Here is a 13,214-nt window from a genome sequence, read left to right as displayed (position 1 = left end):
AATGTACTCAGAAGCCCTTCAGCCTGCCCAGGCTTGTAACTATTTTATATTCTTTTCTAAAAAATTTAATTTGCTGTATATGACATCAGGATGCATTACAATTCATCTTACATATATAGAACACAATTTTTCATAACTCTAGTTGTACCCAAAGTAGAGTCACATCCTTCATGTCTTCATACACGTACTTAGGGTAATGATGACCATTGCATTCCACCGTCTTTCTTACCCCTATAACCCCTCTCTTCCACTCCTTCCCCTTTTTCCCTCTGCCTTATCCAGAGTTCATTTAATCTCCCCATCCCATATTATGGATCAGCATCCTTAAATCAGAGAAATCATTCAGTGTTTGTTTTTTGGGGGGAATTAGCTAATTTCACTTAACATTATATTCTCCAGCTCCATCCATTTACCTGCAAATGCCATGACTTTATTCTCTTTTAATATTGAATAATATTCCATTGTGTATATATACCACATTTTCTTTATTCATTTATCTACTGAAGGGTATCTAGGTTGGTTCCACAGTTTAACTATTGTGAATTATACTACTATAAGCATTGATGTGGCTGTGTCCCTGTAGTATGCTGGGGTTTTTTTAATATTTATTTTTTAGTTTTGGTGGACACAATATCTTTATTTTATTTTTATGTGGTGCTGAGAATCAAACCCAGTGCCTCACACATGTCAGGCAAGAGAGCTAACACTTGAATCACATCCCCAGCCCCTAGTATGCTGTTTTTAAGTACTTCGGGTATAGACTGAGGAGTGGGATAGCTGGGTCAAATGGTGCTTCCATTCCCAGTTTTTCAAGAATTCTCCATACTGCCTTCCATATTGGCTGCTCCAATCTGCAGTCCCACCAACAATGTATGAGCGTGCCTTTTTCTCCACATCCTCGCCAACACTTATCATTGTTTGTCTTCATAATAACTGCCATTCTGACTGGAGTGAGATGATATCTTAGAGTAGTTTTGATTTGCATTTCTCTAATTGCTAAAGATATTGAACATTTTTCATATATTTGTTGACTGATTATATATCTTCTTCTGAAAAGTGTCTGTTCAGTTCCTTGGCCCATTTATTGACTGGGTTATTTGTGTTTTTTTGGTGTTAAGTTTGTTGAGTTCTCTATGTACGCTAGAGATTAGTGCTCTATCTGATGTGCATGTGGTCAAAATTTGTTCTCAATTAGTAGGCTCTCTACTCACCTCACTGATTGTTTCTTTTGCTGAGAAGAAACTTTTTAGTTTGAATCCATCCCATTTATTGATTCTTGATATTAATTCTTATACTATAGGAGTCTTATTAAGGAAGTTAATAAGACTAATCCAACATGATGGAGATTTGGGCCAACTTTTTCTTCTAATAGACACAATGTTTCTGGTTTAATTCCTAGGTCCTTGATCCACTTTGAGTTGAGTTTTGTGCATGGTGAGAGATAGGGGTTTAATTTCATTTTGTTGCATATGGATTTCCAATTTTCCCAGCACCAATTGTTGAAGAGGCTATCTTTTCTCCAATGTATGTTTTTGGCAGCTTTGTCAAATATACGATAACTGTAATTATGTAGGTCAGTCTCTGTGTTCTCTATTCTTTAGTATTGGTCTATCAGTCTATTTTAGTGCCAATACCATGCTGTTTTTGTTACTGCTCTGTAGTATAGTTTAAGATCTGGTATAGTGATGCCACCTGCTTCACCCTTCTTGCTAAGGATTGCTTTAAGTATTCTGGGTTTCTTATTTTTCCAGATGAATTTCATGACTGCTTTTTCTATTTCTATGAGGAATGTCATTGTGATTTTGATTGGAATTGCATTAAATCTGTATAGTGTTTTTGGTAGTATAGTCATTTTGACAATATTAATTCTTCCTATCCAACAACAAGATAGATCTTTCCATCTTCTAAGGTCTTCTTTTTATTTCTTTATTGTTCTGTATTTTTCATTGTAGAGGTCTTTCACCACTTTCATTAAGTTGATTCCCAAGCATTTTTTAATGCTATTGTAAATAGGGTAGTTTTCCTAATTTCCTTTTCAGAGGGTTTGCCACTGATATACAGAAATGCCTCTGATTCATGAGTGTTAATTTTGTATCCTGCTACTTTGCTGAATTCATTTACTAGAAGTTTTTTGGTGGAATTTTTTTTTCTTTACCTTTTTGTATCCCTTTAATTTCTTTAGTCTAATTGTTCTGGTTAGTATTTTAAGAACTATGTTGAATAGAAGTGAAAGAGAGCATCCCTGTCTTGTTTCAGTTCTAAGAGGAAATGCCTTCAATTTTTCTCCATTTAGAATGATGTTGGCCTGGGGCTTAGCATAGATGGCTTTTACAATGTTGATATATATATATTGCTGTTATCCCTAATTTTTCTAGGGTTTTGAACATAAAGGGGTTCTGTATTTTGTTGAAAGCTTTTTCTGCATCTATTGAGATGATCATATGGTTCTTATCTTTAATTCTATTGATGTGATGAATTGCATTTATTGATTTCTGTATGTTGAACCAATCATGCATCCCTGGAATGAACCCCACTTGATAGTGGTGTATTATCTTTTTGATATGTTTTTGTATTCGATTTTCCAGAATTTTATTGAGAACTTTTGTATCCATGTTCATTGGAGATGTTGGTGTGAAGTTTTCTTTTTTGCTGTGTCTTTGCCTGGTTTTGGAATCAGGGTGATATTGGCTTCATAGAATGAGTTTGGAAGTGCTCCCTCTTTTTCTATTTCTTAAAATAAATTGAAGCGTGTTGGTACTAGTTCTTCTTTAAATGTCTTGTAGAACTTGCCTGGGTATCCATCTGGTCCTGGGCTTTTCTTGGATGGTAGGCTTCTAATGGTGTCTTCTATTTTGTTGCTTGAAATTGATCTGTTTAAATTCTGCATATCATCCTGATTCAATTTGGGCAAATCACATGTCTCTAGAAATTTTGTTGATGCCTTTGATATTTTCTATTTTATTGGAGTACAAGTTTTCAAAATAATTTCTAATTATCTTCTGTATTTCTGTAGTGTTGTTGTGATATTTCCTTTTTCATCATTTATGTTAGTAATTTGTTTTCTTTCTCCTTCTCTTCATTAGCATGGCTAAGGGTCTGTCAATATTATTTATTTTTTCAAAGAACCAACTTTCTGTTTTGTCAATTTCTTCAATTGTTTCAATTTCATTTATTTCAACTGGATTTTAATTATTTCCTGTCTTATACTGATTTCGATGTAGATATGTTCTTATTTTTCCAGGGCTTTGAGTTGTAATGTTAAGTCATGTATTTGTTGACATTTTCTTTTTTTAAGGAATGAATTCCATGCAATGAGCTTTCCTCTTACAACTGCCTTCATAGTGTCCCAGAGATTTCGATATGTTGTATTTGTGTTCTCATTCACCTCTAAAATTTTTTTAATCTCCTCCTGACGTCTTCTGCAACCCATTGTTCATTCAGTAGCATATTATTTAGTCTCAGGTATTGGAGTGGATTTTATTTCTTATTTTATCATTGGTTTCTAATTTCATTCCATCATGATCTGATAGAATGCAGGGTAGTATCTCTACTTTTTTATATTTACTAAGAGTTGTTTGTGGCATAATATATGGTCTATTTTAGAGAAGGAACCATGTTCTGCTGAGAAGAAAGTGTATTCACTCATTGAAGGATGAAATAGTCTATATATGTCAGTTAAGTCTAAGTTATTGATTGTATTATTGAATTCTATAGTTTCTTTGTTCAACTTTTGTTTGGAAGATCTATCCAGTGGTGAAAGAGGTGTGTAAAAGTCACCCAAAATTATTGTGTTGTGGTCTATTTGACTCTAGAACTTGAGAAGAGCTTGTTTGATGAACGTAGATGCTCCATTGTTTGGGGCATATATATTTATCGTTAAGTATTGTTGGTATATGGTTCCCTTGAGCAGTATGTAATGTCCTTCTTTATCCTTTTTGATTGACCTTAATTTGAAGTCTACTTTATTTGATATGAGGATGGAAACCCCTGCTTGGTTCCACAGTCCATGTGAGTAGTGTGATTTTTCCCAACCTTTCACCTTCAGTCTGTGGATGTCTTTTCTTACAAGATGAGTCTCTTAGAGGCAGCATATTGTTGGGTATTTTTTTTTTATCCAATATGCCAGTCTATGTCTTGATTGGTGAGTTTAGTCCATTAATATTCAGAGTTATTATTGAGACATGATTTGTATTCCCAGCCATTTTTGTTTATTTTTGGTATTTAACTTGACTTGGTTTCTCCACTGAATAGATTTTCCTTTAGTGTAATATCTCCACCTGCTGATTTTCATTGTTGTTTTTCATTTCCTCTTTGTGGAATATTTTGCCAAGGATGTTCTGTAGTGCAGGCTTTCTAGTTGTAAATTCTTTTAACTTTTGTTTATCATGGAAGGTTTTTATTTCATCATCAAATCTAAAGTTTAATTTTGCTGGATATAAGATTGATTGGCATCTATTTTCGTTCAGAGCTTGGTTTATGTTATTCCATAATCTCCTGGCTTTGAGGGTCTGGGTTGAAAAATCTGCTGAGATATGAATTGGTCTCCCCCTATATGTGATCTATTCCTCTCTCTTATGGGTTTTAAGATTCTATCTTTATTCTGTATGCTAGGCTTTTTCATTATAATGTGCCTTGGTTAGATCTGTTATAATTTTGTACATTTAGTGTCCTCTTGAATTTGGTTTTCCAATTCATTCTTCATGTTTGGGAAATTTTCATTGATATTATCTCATTGAAGAGACTGTATATTCATTCCTTTGGTTTGAAACTCTGTGCCTTCTTCTATCCCAATAACTCTTAGATTTGATCTTTTGATGCTGTCCATAATTCTTGGATGTTCTCTTCATGGTTTCTTACTATCTTCACTATGTGGTCAACTTTATTTCCCAGATTGTATACTTTGTCTTCATTATCTGACATTCTTTCCTTGAAGTGATCTAGTCTGTTGGTTATGCATTCTATTGAGTTTTTTATTTGGCTTATTTTTTCCCTTCATTTCAAGGGTTTCTGACTGTTTTTTTTTTTTTCAGAGTCTCTATCTCTCTCTTGAAGTAATTTTTTGCTACCTGTATTTGCTCTCTTATCTCATTAAGTGATCAATTTTTGCCTGTATTTGCTCATTTAGGTCATTCTTTAATTCACAGATTATTTTAATTATGAACCTTCTGAACTCCTTCTCTGACATTTCATTAACTTTGCTGTCCACGAGTTCTGTTATTATAGTGTCCTGGTTTGTTTGGGGAACTTGCCTCCCTTGTTTTTTCATGTTGTCTGTGTGTCTTCCTTTCTTGCAGTGTGGACCTGAGATATTACAGTTTCTACCCTATATTCTTATAGTACCTGTGCAGATTGTTTGTACCTGACCTTGATTTGGGGCTTCCAGACCCTGCTGGTGTCCTTCAATGTATGTTGTTGCAAGTAAAGGTGGAGGTGGCAATAGCCGAGGTAACTTGAGATAATATTGGAGGTGCCCCAAGATGAAGGCAATGTCTTAGAGAGATGGAGCTGAAAGGGTGGGCCTTAACACTGTCTTTGGGATGCCCCCTCTGAGATGCAGCTGCTTGTAGGTCCTGTCTGTTGTCAAAAAGGTAGGGGCTACTGCGAGGAGAAGGCTATGGTGGTGACTGCAGTGTCCCAAGATAGAAGTGGGTTAGGCTTGGGCTCCCAGGTGTGGGAAGATGGTGAACTTGGACCTACTCTGGGCCTGGGTCCCACATATGTCAGTGTGGGATGATCTCTGCTGGGCCTGAGCTCCTGTGGTGGTCTTCTGGTTAGAAGAGGTGGTCCTGTGCCAGAGCCTGGGCTCCATTGGGTGTCTGCTGGTAGTGGGCCTACTGTGTGCCTGGGTCCCACGCAGGTCAGTGTGGGTAGATGTGAAGGTGTGGCTTTTTAGAACTTCTAGCTTGGGACAAGCAGATTTATTTACCAAACAAGTGTGAAAAGCAGTCAAAGTTTCTCACCCCAGTCCAGACTCATACTTGATGGGCTCACTACCTCTTTCAGCTTGTTTATATCAACTTAGAACACCTGGACTCTTTCTTAATAGTTCTATCTCTCTCATCTCTCTCATCCAACTTTATCACCACCCAGTCCACCAGGTCCTGTGGATTTTACCTCCTTTAATATCTTTTCCAGTCCTTTCACAGTCTATCTCCTCAGCCATCACTCTCCTTCAGGCTAATGCTGTCTCTTGCTTAAAACTCTGCAGCACCACACTGTTAAATGTTCTTGCCAAACTCAGCCTTCTGCAAACAGGTTACTTTTTTTTTTGTAAAAATAAATTGCTTTAATTGTGGTAAAATACAATAAACACAGGAAAATGTTCAGATTTTAATTGTACAGCTCAAATTTCATTTACATATACACTATAATCAACATTTGGATCACGTACATCACATGAAAAAGCCTCCAGTAAACCAGAAATTTCCTTTGTGGTCCTGTTGCAATTCCCTGGCTCCAGTCAATGGAAAGCAGAAAGAGGCTGATAGACTAAGGTGGCATTGTCTCAGTTTACCTCCCGTGGGATGAAAGCTAATTACATGGGCACACCCAGATGAAAGGGCCTGGGAAATGTAGTTCTAGCTGGGTAGCCATGTGCCCAATCACAACTCTATAACAGAAGAAAAGGAAAATAGATCATGGTGGACACTGGTAGTCTCCACCACAAAAGTATATTACAGTATTGATTTTTCTCAATTCATACAACATTTTATATTATGCCATAGATTTAGTGCTTTTTAAACTTACAAAATAATTTTCTTGACAGTTCTTGAATGCCTTGATGTTTATAGTTTTGATGCATTGCAAGCAATATTTTTATTTCATTTTCTGTTGTGGCTTATATGGAAAGATGCAATTAACTTTTTGGATGTTGCTGTGTGTGTGTGTGTGTGTGTGTGTGTGTGTGTGTGTGTGTGTATGCACTTAAAAACCTTGGTGTCCTTGTTTGATAATGTGCAACCTTGGATGTTTCTGTGGCCCATATGGTGTGCCAGGTGTTGACAGTAGAGAGTCAGCAGCAGAATCCTCACCTTTCACTAATTTTCAGCTTTTAACCCTCCAACTTCTGCTTCCAATATCATATTCTCTTCTCTCACTATGATCCTTTTCCCTCCCTCTCATAAGAACTACTGGATAACCTCCCCATCTCAAGATCCTTAATTACATTTACAGAATTCATTTTTTTAAAAAAAATAGGAGGTAATATATTCACCAATTTGGTGAATTTTCTTACATATCACGGTTTAGTAAGCATAGCAGATATTAAGAAAAAATTATTCATAACATTTGTTAGAGATAATAAGGAATACTTTATTCAAGTAGGGACTACCACAATGGAATTTTGAAGCAGGAGAGAGAAAGAGAGATCAGGTTCAACACGAAATAAAAGAAGGAAAAGTGGGAATTTATAGCTAAATAACAAGATGGAGGAGGTCACAGAGGGAAAATTACTAGGAAGAAATATCCAGGGTGCTGAGAATTCAGACTTGCCAAAGGTGAGCGATGATCAGATCTGTCTCAGAAGATGGTAAAGGGTAAGTCTTTATCAGATAGTGAGAATGATCAGACATTAAGGGCATTAAGGGTGGACGATTCTGGTAAACTGTCTTAGCAGGATTCTTGTGATAACTGGAAGAAGCAGAAATGAGCACAGGAGCTCAAAAGTCTAGCTGAGAAGAAAATTCAGAGCAGCTGTACTAGATTTTGGTTACGGAACCTGACTAAAGCTTGTCTAGAGTTTGATCAAGGAGCGTGTTAGTCAATTTTTTTTTATCACTATTACAAAATGCTTGATGTAATTAAGTAAAAGGAGGAAAGGTTCATTTTGTCTCACAGTTTGAGAGGTTTCAGTCAATAGTCATGTGGCCCTGTTGCTTTGCGCACATGGTGGCACAGTACATCATGGCAGGAGCAGGTAGAAGAGACCTTTACCTCATGGCAACTGAGAAGCAAAAATAGAGAAGGGCTTGAGTTCCAGTTTACCCTTCGAGGGTTTGCCCTCAGTGACTAACTTTCTGTTGGTGAGCTGACAATAATCTAATCCCAAAGTTAATGTCCTACAGATGTTTAGTATGACTTCTTTCTTCCATATGACTTGCCCCCATTGATCTAATATCTTAGATACTCCCTAATGTTAATAGACCCCACCTACTGAATGTCCCACCACCTCCCAATAATGCCTAAAGTTGGAGACAGAGCCTTTAACTCAGGGGCTTTGGGGGGAACTCCAGATCCAAATTATAACAAGAAAAGAATCTTTGTCACTAATAAGGTACATCTTCAGTTGTAATCCATAGTTTTGTGAGATGTCATTTTTAAAGATTTTGTAGCTATTAAAATTATTGAAATAAAGTCATTTTAGAACTAGATGCTCAAATTATATGCTGATTAATTTAAAAGAATTAATTGGAAACTAATATTTGAGGTAGAATGTTTTTGTTCTATTTACAAAGTTAAAAATATTAAAATAATGTCTATATTGTTCTTTTAAAATTTCTTTTATGTACGTTATGCTCTATACACGATAGGTGTTATTAAGACCTGTGCCAAGGAAACAGAGAGGCTGGGAGAATACAGGTCATGCAGAGTGGCTGATGACTTTTAGGAAATGAAGAATTTTAGGAATTACAGGAAGTTGATGAAAATGATTCAGCTGCCTGCTCACAACTGAAATGTAATAATTCATAGGAGGACACTGGGAAGCTTCTGGAAACATCTTAGAGGCACCATCTGCCAAAATATGTGATTTGCCTGCTGGTGGCTCGGGAACAATATTAAAGTTTCTGCTTCTCTCCAATCTTCCAACGCTTGGGTGAGTATCTCTCCCAAGCAGATTCTAACCCAAACCCAGATTGGCAGTCAATCTGGGAAATGCATGCAGTTCCTAATCTTTTTAGCTCTTTCAAATCAAATTGCTTTGGAAGGTGGATGGTGCTGAGAAAACCTGCACAACACAAATGGACTCTTAAGACACATCAATTTCCCTATCCCCGATCTTGGACAAGTCCTGTGGTGGGCAGTTGATCTTTGGCTCTGAGCACTTTCCTGAAAATCAACCTGGAAACTAGAGTGATGTTGAGAGAGTAAGGTGCGAATGCTGGCTTGTGTTGGAGTGGCCCAGGAAAGAAGGCTGCAACCACTATTCATTCATAATTTTTGTACCCAAACAGGAATGACTACAAATAGTGCAGATTTCTGTTGGTGAGGGTTACAATAATTTGGCCCCAAAGAGTTAATGACCTACAGATATTATATAGGACTTCCTTCTCCTGCACCCTTTTTGTTTTTCAGCTGGTTTTTCTGGCTTCCAGGAAATGGTCTATTATTTCATTTGCCCCTCCCCAGGGGCAAGTCAGAGAGTCTTCCTTATTAAAAACACAAAATGACAACAACCAAAAAAAAAAAACATATATATATATATACATATACATATACATATATATATGTATATGTATATATATATGTATATGTATATATATATGTATATGTATATGTATATATATATATATATATATCCTTCAATGCTCCACCTATTTAATTCTGGCTTCTGGGAGGGTCATACCAGGTTCATAAGTGATTCATAGGACCATGACAGGTGACTCCCATTGAGAGTCAACTAGACTCAGCCCTTAACCCAGGGTGGCAGTGCAGCTCACTTCTGGAGTCTCTCGTGATTCACTCATCATGAGACTCCTTCTCTCCTCTAGTGAAATTAACACAGCAGTAGCACTTTTGTCACCTAATACGAGAGGCCACAAAATAGGCAGACCACATGGCAAACATAGGAGGGTAGTAACCTCAGATTGGGTATAGTAGGAACTGTATTGTTAAGAATGTGGGGGCTGGAACCAAATTGCTTTCTAGCCTTTGACTCTTTCCAGTATTGACATGACCAGTGGAAGTAAGGTTATGTTTTACAATGACAATGGTGTGTCTCTGCACACAGTGCCCTGTAGTTCTGAAAAAGGAAGGGCTGTTCAGGTCCAACGCCTGTCATCACTCCTGGTATGTAAGAGATACTTGAGACGTCCTTCCTGGGTTCCTAGGTGTACTGAGTGTCAGCAGGTGTTTCATTAGTGCTCCATGGAAAGGAGCAAGAAAGAAAAGAGGGAAATAGACAAGAATTGTAAGGAAAATAATAAGGAGACACAGAGACAAGGTGCAGAGGCAGGAAAGTGGCCCCTTGTCCAAGCAGCCACATTTATTTATACCAATAGGTTAAATTAGGTCATTAGTACCATAACGACATTATTGTTTAGAGTATCAGGAAGGTGGCTTATTCTGTAATTACATTCCATAGTTACAATATGCAATGTCAGGAGCTTTGTGGAGCTCTCAAGAAAGTCCATTGTCTGAAGTTACTGTTAGGCAGGCAGATCCAGGAGCACAGGACCTTGATGAAACATTGTAGTTATGTAGCAAGAAGTTCCTTTACTCCCAGAAGCAATCAAGGTCAAGGCTGAATGAGTCTCTATAGCACAGAGGCTTCTCAAGCAGGGCATTGCCATACCAGCTAGACATTGCACATGTATATTTAGTTATTTTACTAGATCCTAGGAGAGATTGCAGGGCATTCTAAGGTTGGGAAACAGAGTGCCTATTACCCCCCTCCCCCCCGGGAGTTTGCTCCCCAAAGGAATGATTCCCTGTACATTTCCATGGTCAGAATCCCTACACAAGTTATGAATGCCAAGTCTCCTGTGTTAATTCCATGGTAGGTTCAGTATGGGGAACATTTGCCTGGATAAGTTTGTGTCTGTGTTTGTTACTTAATATCAAAGATATCAGTAATAGAGCAAGTCTATGGACATTTTAATGCAAATATGGATTTCTGGATAAATACAATTGAATAGTGATCTCAGGAGACTGCAAATAATCCCATGCCCCAGGTTGAGGCATTTGTTTTTTACACCACACCTCATGAGGAAGACACTGCTGCCAAATTCCTTTGCACAAATCCCCAAAGAATGTCTTTGAGACATTTGAGAGTATGTTTGCCAGACCTTGTCAGGTCAGCTCACAGGGCAGGCTGCATACCTTTCTGGGGAGACCCAGGAAGCTGCCCGGTAAAGCAAAGGGCAGTGGGAACTTCAGGGAGAACATTAGAATGCATACTGTGGTCAGGAATTTGCCCGGAGGTACCTGAAGCTCTTCACAAGCTTCTTCAGATGGTCATTTTTGATTATTTTTAAATGTTTGTTTATCTTCAGGAAATTACTTCTCTGACATGATGTTTTCCATATCCAACTGCCACTCACGTATCTTTATTGATATTCTAACTGTACTATCTAATCATTATACATTTTTACAGGGTACAGGGTGGCATTTCAGTACAATGTGTAATGACCAGATCAGGGAAATTGGCATTTCTACCGTCTCAAATGTTTTTTCATTTTGTTGTGTTGGGAACATTCAAAATCTTCTCTACTAGCTATTTTGAATTACACAGTTAAATACCATCAACCACAGATACCCTACTGCACTACAGAACATTAGAAATGACCTCCTAACCAAGTACCTTGTGATGTGGGTGAGTCATCCTCTCTCCATCCCCCTCCCTGACCCCAACTCTCCCCTAACTTATTTCATTTAACTCTCTCTAACTTATTTCATTTAACATAATCGACACAATTTTTAACATTTCTTGATTTGCCTTTGCATCTTGGAAAATCACAGTTATGTGAAGCATGTTGTCACTCTTTCCTTGTAATCTCTGCAGTCCATTCAGGCAGCACCTGAGAGAACCCCTATTCTCTCTCCAGGGCCTTGCTGAGTGATTCAAGGAGAAGGCCATGGGCAGAGCCACTGTTTTGATCACATGATCTGTTGCTCACTCTCCAGTCTCCTCTGACTTTACTATGGTCTGTATCATCCAATTTGACTCCAGATTTTTTTTTTTTAATAAAGATTTGGAAGGGAGAGGAAAGAACAATAAGGACAATAGACCTTATAAAGTGATTTATTAGAACCTGCTATGAATTACTTTTGCTGTAAGACAGAAGTTTCCCCTCAACTTTTTCACTTAATCTATTTTAACAGATGCACAATGGAACTTGGTGGAAAGGAAAAGGCAGAGAGGAGATATGTGGCTTTAGGGATTAGTAATCTGAGGATAACACATTTTATATATGCCCTTTCCTAGAGTCTGAGATGAAAACAAGAGTGTATAGCTCACACACATCCCTTTAAATAAATGAAGTAATGGTGGCTTATGTTCACGTATGGGACACATGAAGAATAATATTTGATTCTGTAACATGAGCACATACATGAACTTTTTCAAAGCTTTTTCTTTTTTCTATTTTAAGTGCATCGCTTGCCATTTAGCCTTTTTTTTTTTTTTTCTTTTTGCCAGGCTGGGGATTGAACCAAGGGCCTTTGCCTGTGTGAGGTAAGTGCTCCACCTCTGAGCTGCACTCCCAGCCATGTTTTTCTGCTTTTAATGGTAGAGGTTTTAGTTGTGGCACTTGTCTAAAGCTCATAAGGAAGTACATTTGTCGAGAATAAAAAATGTGCACTGAATGTCTCTTTATTCCTTCCTACACTTCTATACCTACTTGTTTGACAGGGTTTGTGGGAAAACAAAATGAAGAGAGGCAAAGGCTAATGTAGTTCAATTCTGGGGGGCCATGAAGGTCCAATTTTCTACAGAAATGGCACATTTTGGTTGTGAGTGAGAGGGAATTCCATTCATTTTGGGGGGACCCTCCCTGGACCCCTAGTAACTGTGGACATTGGAATGAGCCCAAAGCTGCTGCAAGAATCTAACAGAGCAGGCGGGAGCAGGAAGTCAACTGAATCGCCTCATGCCCTGTGGTTGTGGGTCTCTTCAGAATCACGTTGTTGCATAAGCAAAGCTCAAACACTTAGGTTTCCCAGCCTTTGTACGTGGGGCTGGCCTTGGGTGTGTAAAGTCAAGATCCACTCCCTGTTTCTGTGTTGCAGAATTACAGTTAGACTGGATAGACAGGTCAGGTTATGTGGTGCTCCTGAGGGGGAAAAGTCTGACAGCTTAGGTCAGATGCAGCAGTGGGAATTCTAGGGTTGACTCCAACTCCAGAGCATGTGTGCACTGCACTGAAAAGTCTTCTCATGAGCATCATGGAATAGCAGTCATTGGAACATGGAATAGCAGCAGCAATAGCAGTATAATCGTCAAGAAACAGGGGGTTAAAAGCACTGGCTCATCCTTGTATCATTTGCTTGTTGTGAAA

General features: G+C 38.0%; 1 protein-coding gene across 1 annotated transcript in view; it reads left to right on the top strand.

Annotated features, from left to right (window-relative positions):
* Nucleotides 1-13,214, top strand: part of Scel (sciellin) — a 156,965-nt gene that overhangs the window by 33,312 nt on the left and 110,439 nt on the right. Inside the window, exons 2-4 of the mRNA XM_078015761.1 lie at nt 8,689-8,812; nt 11,763-11,861; nt 12,356-12,391. The gene's annotated coding sequence lies outside the window, so the exon portion shown is untranslated. The remainder of the gene's footprint in view (nt 1-8,688; nt 8,813-11,762; nt 11,862-12,355; nt 12,392-13,214) is intronic.

The sequence above is a fragment of the Ictidomys tridecemlineatus genome, chromosome 6 (assembly GCF_052094955.1).
Source record: "Ictidomys tridecemlineatus isolate mIctTri1 chromosome 6, mIctTri1.hap1, whole genome shotgun sequence".
Classification (NCBI taxonomy): domain Eukaryota; kingdom Metazoa; phylum Chordata; class Mammalia; order Rodentia; family Sciuridae; genus Ictidomys; species Ictidomys tridecemlineatus.
Note: the sequence above shows the minus strand (reverse complement) of the source record. Positions and strands in the feature narration are given on the sequence as shown.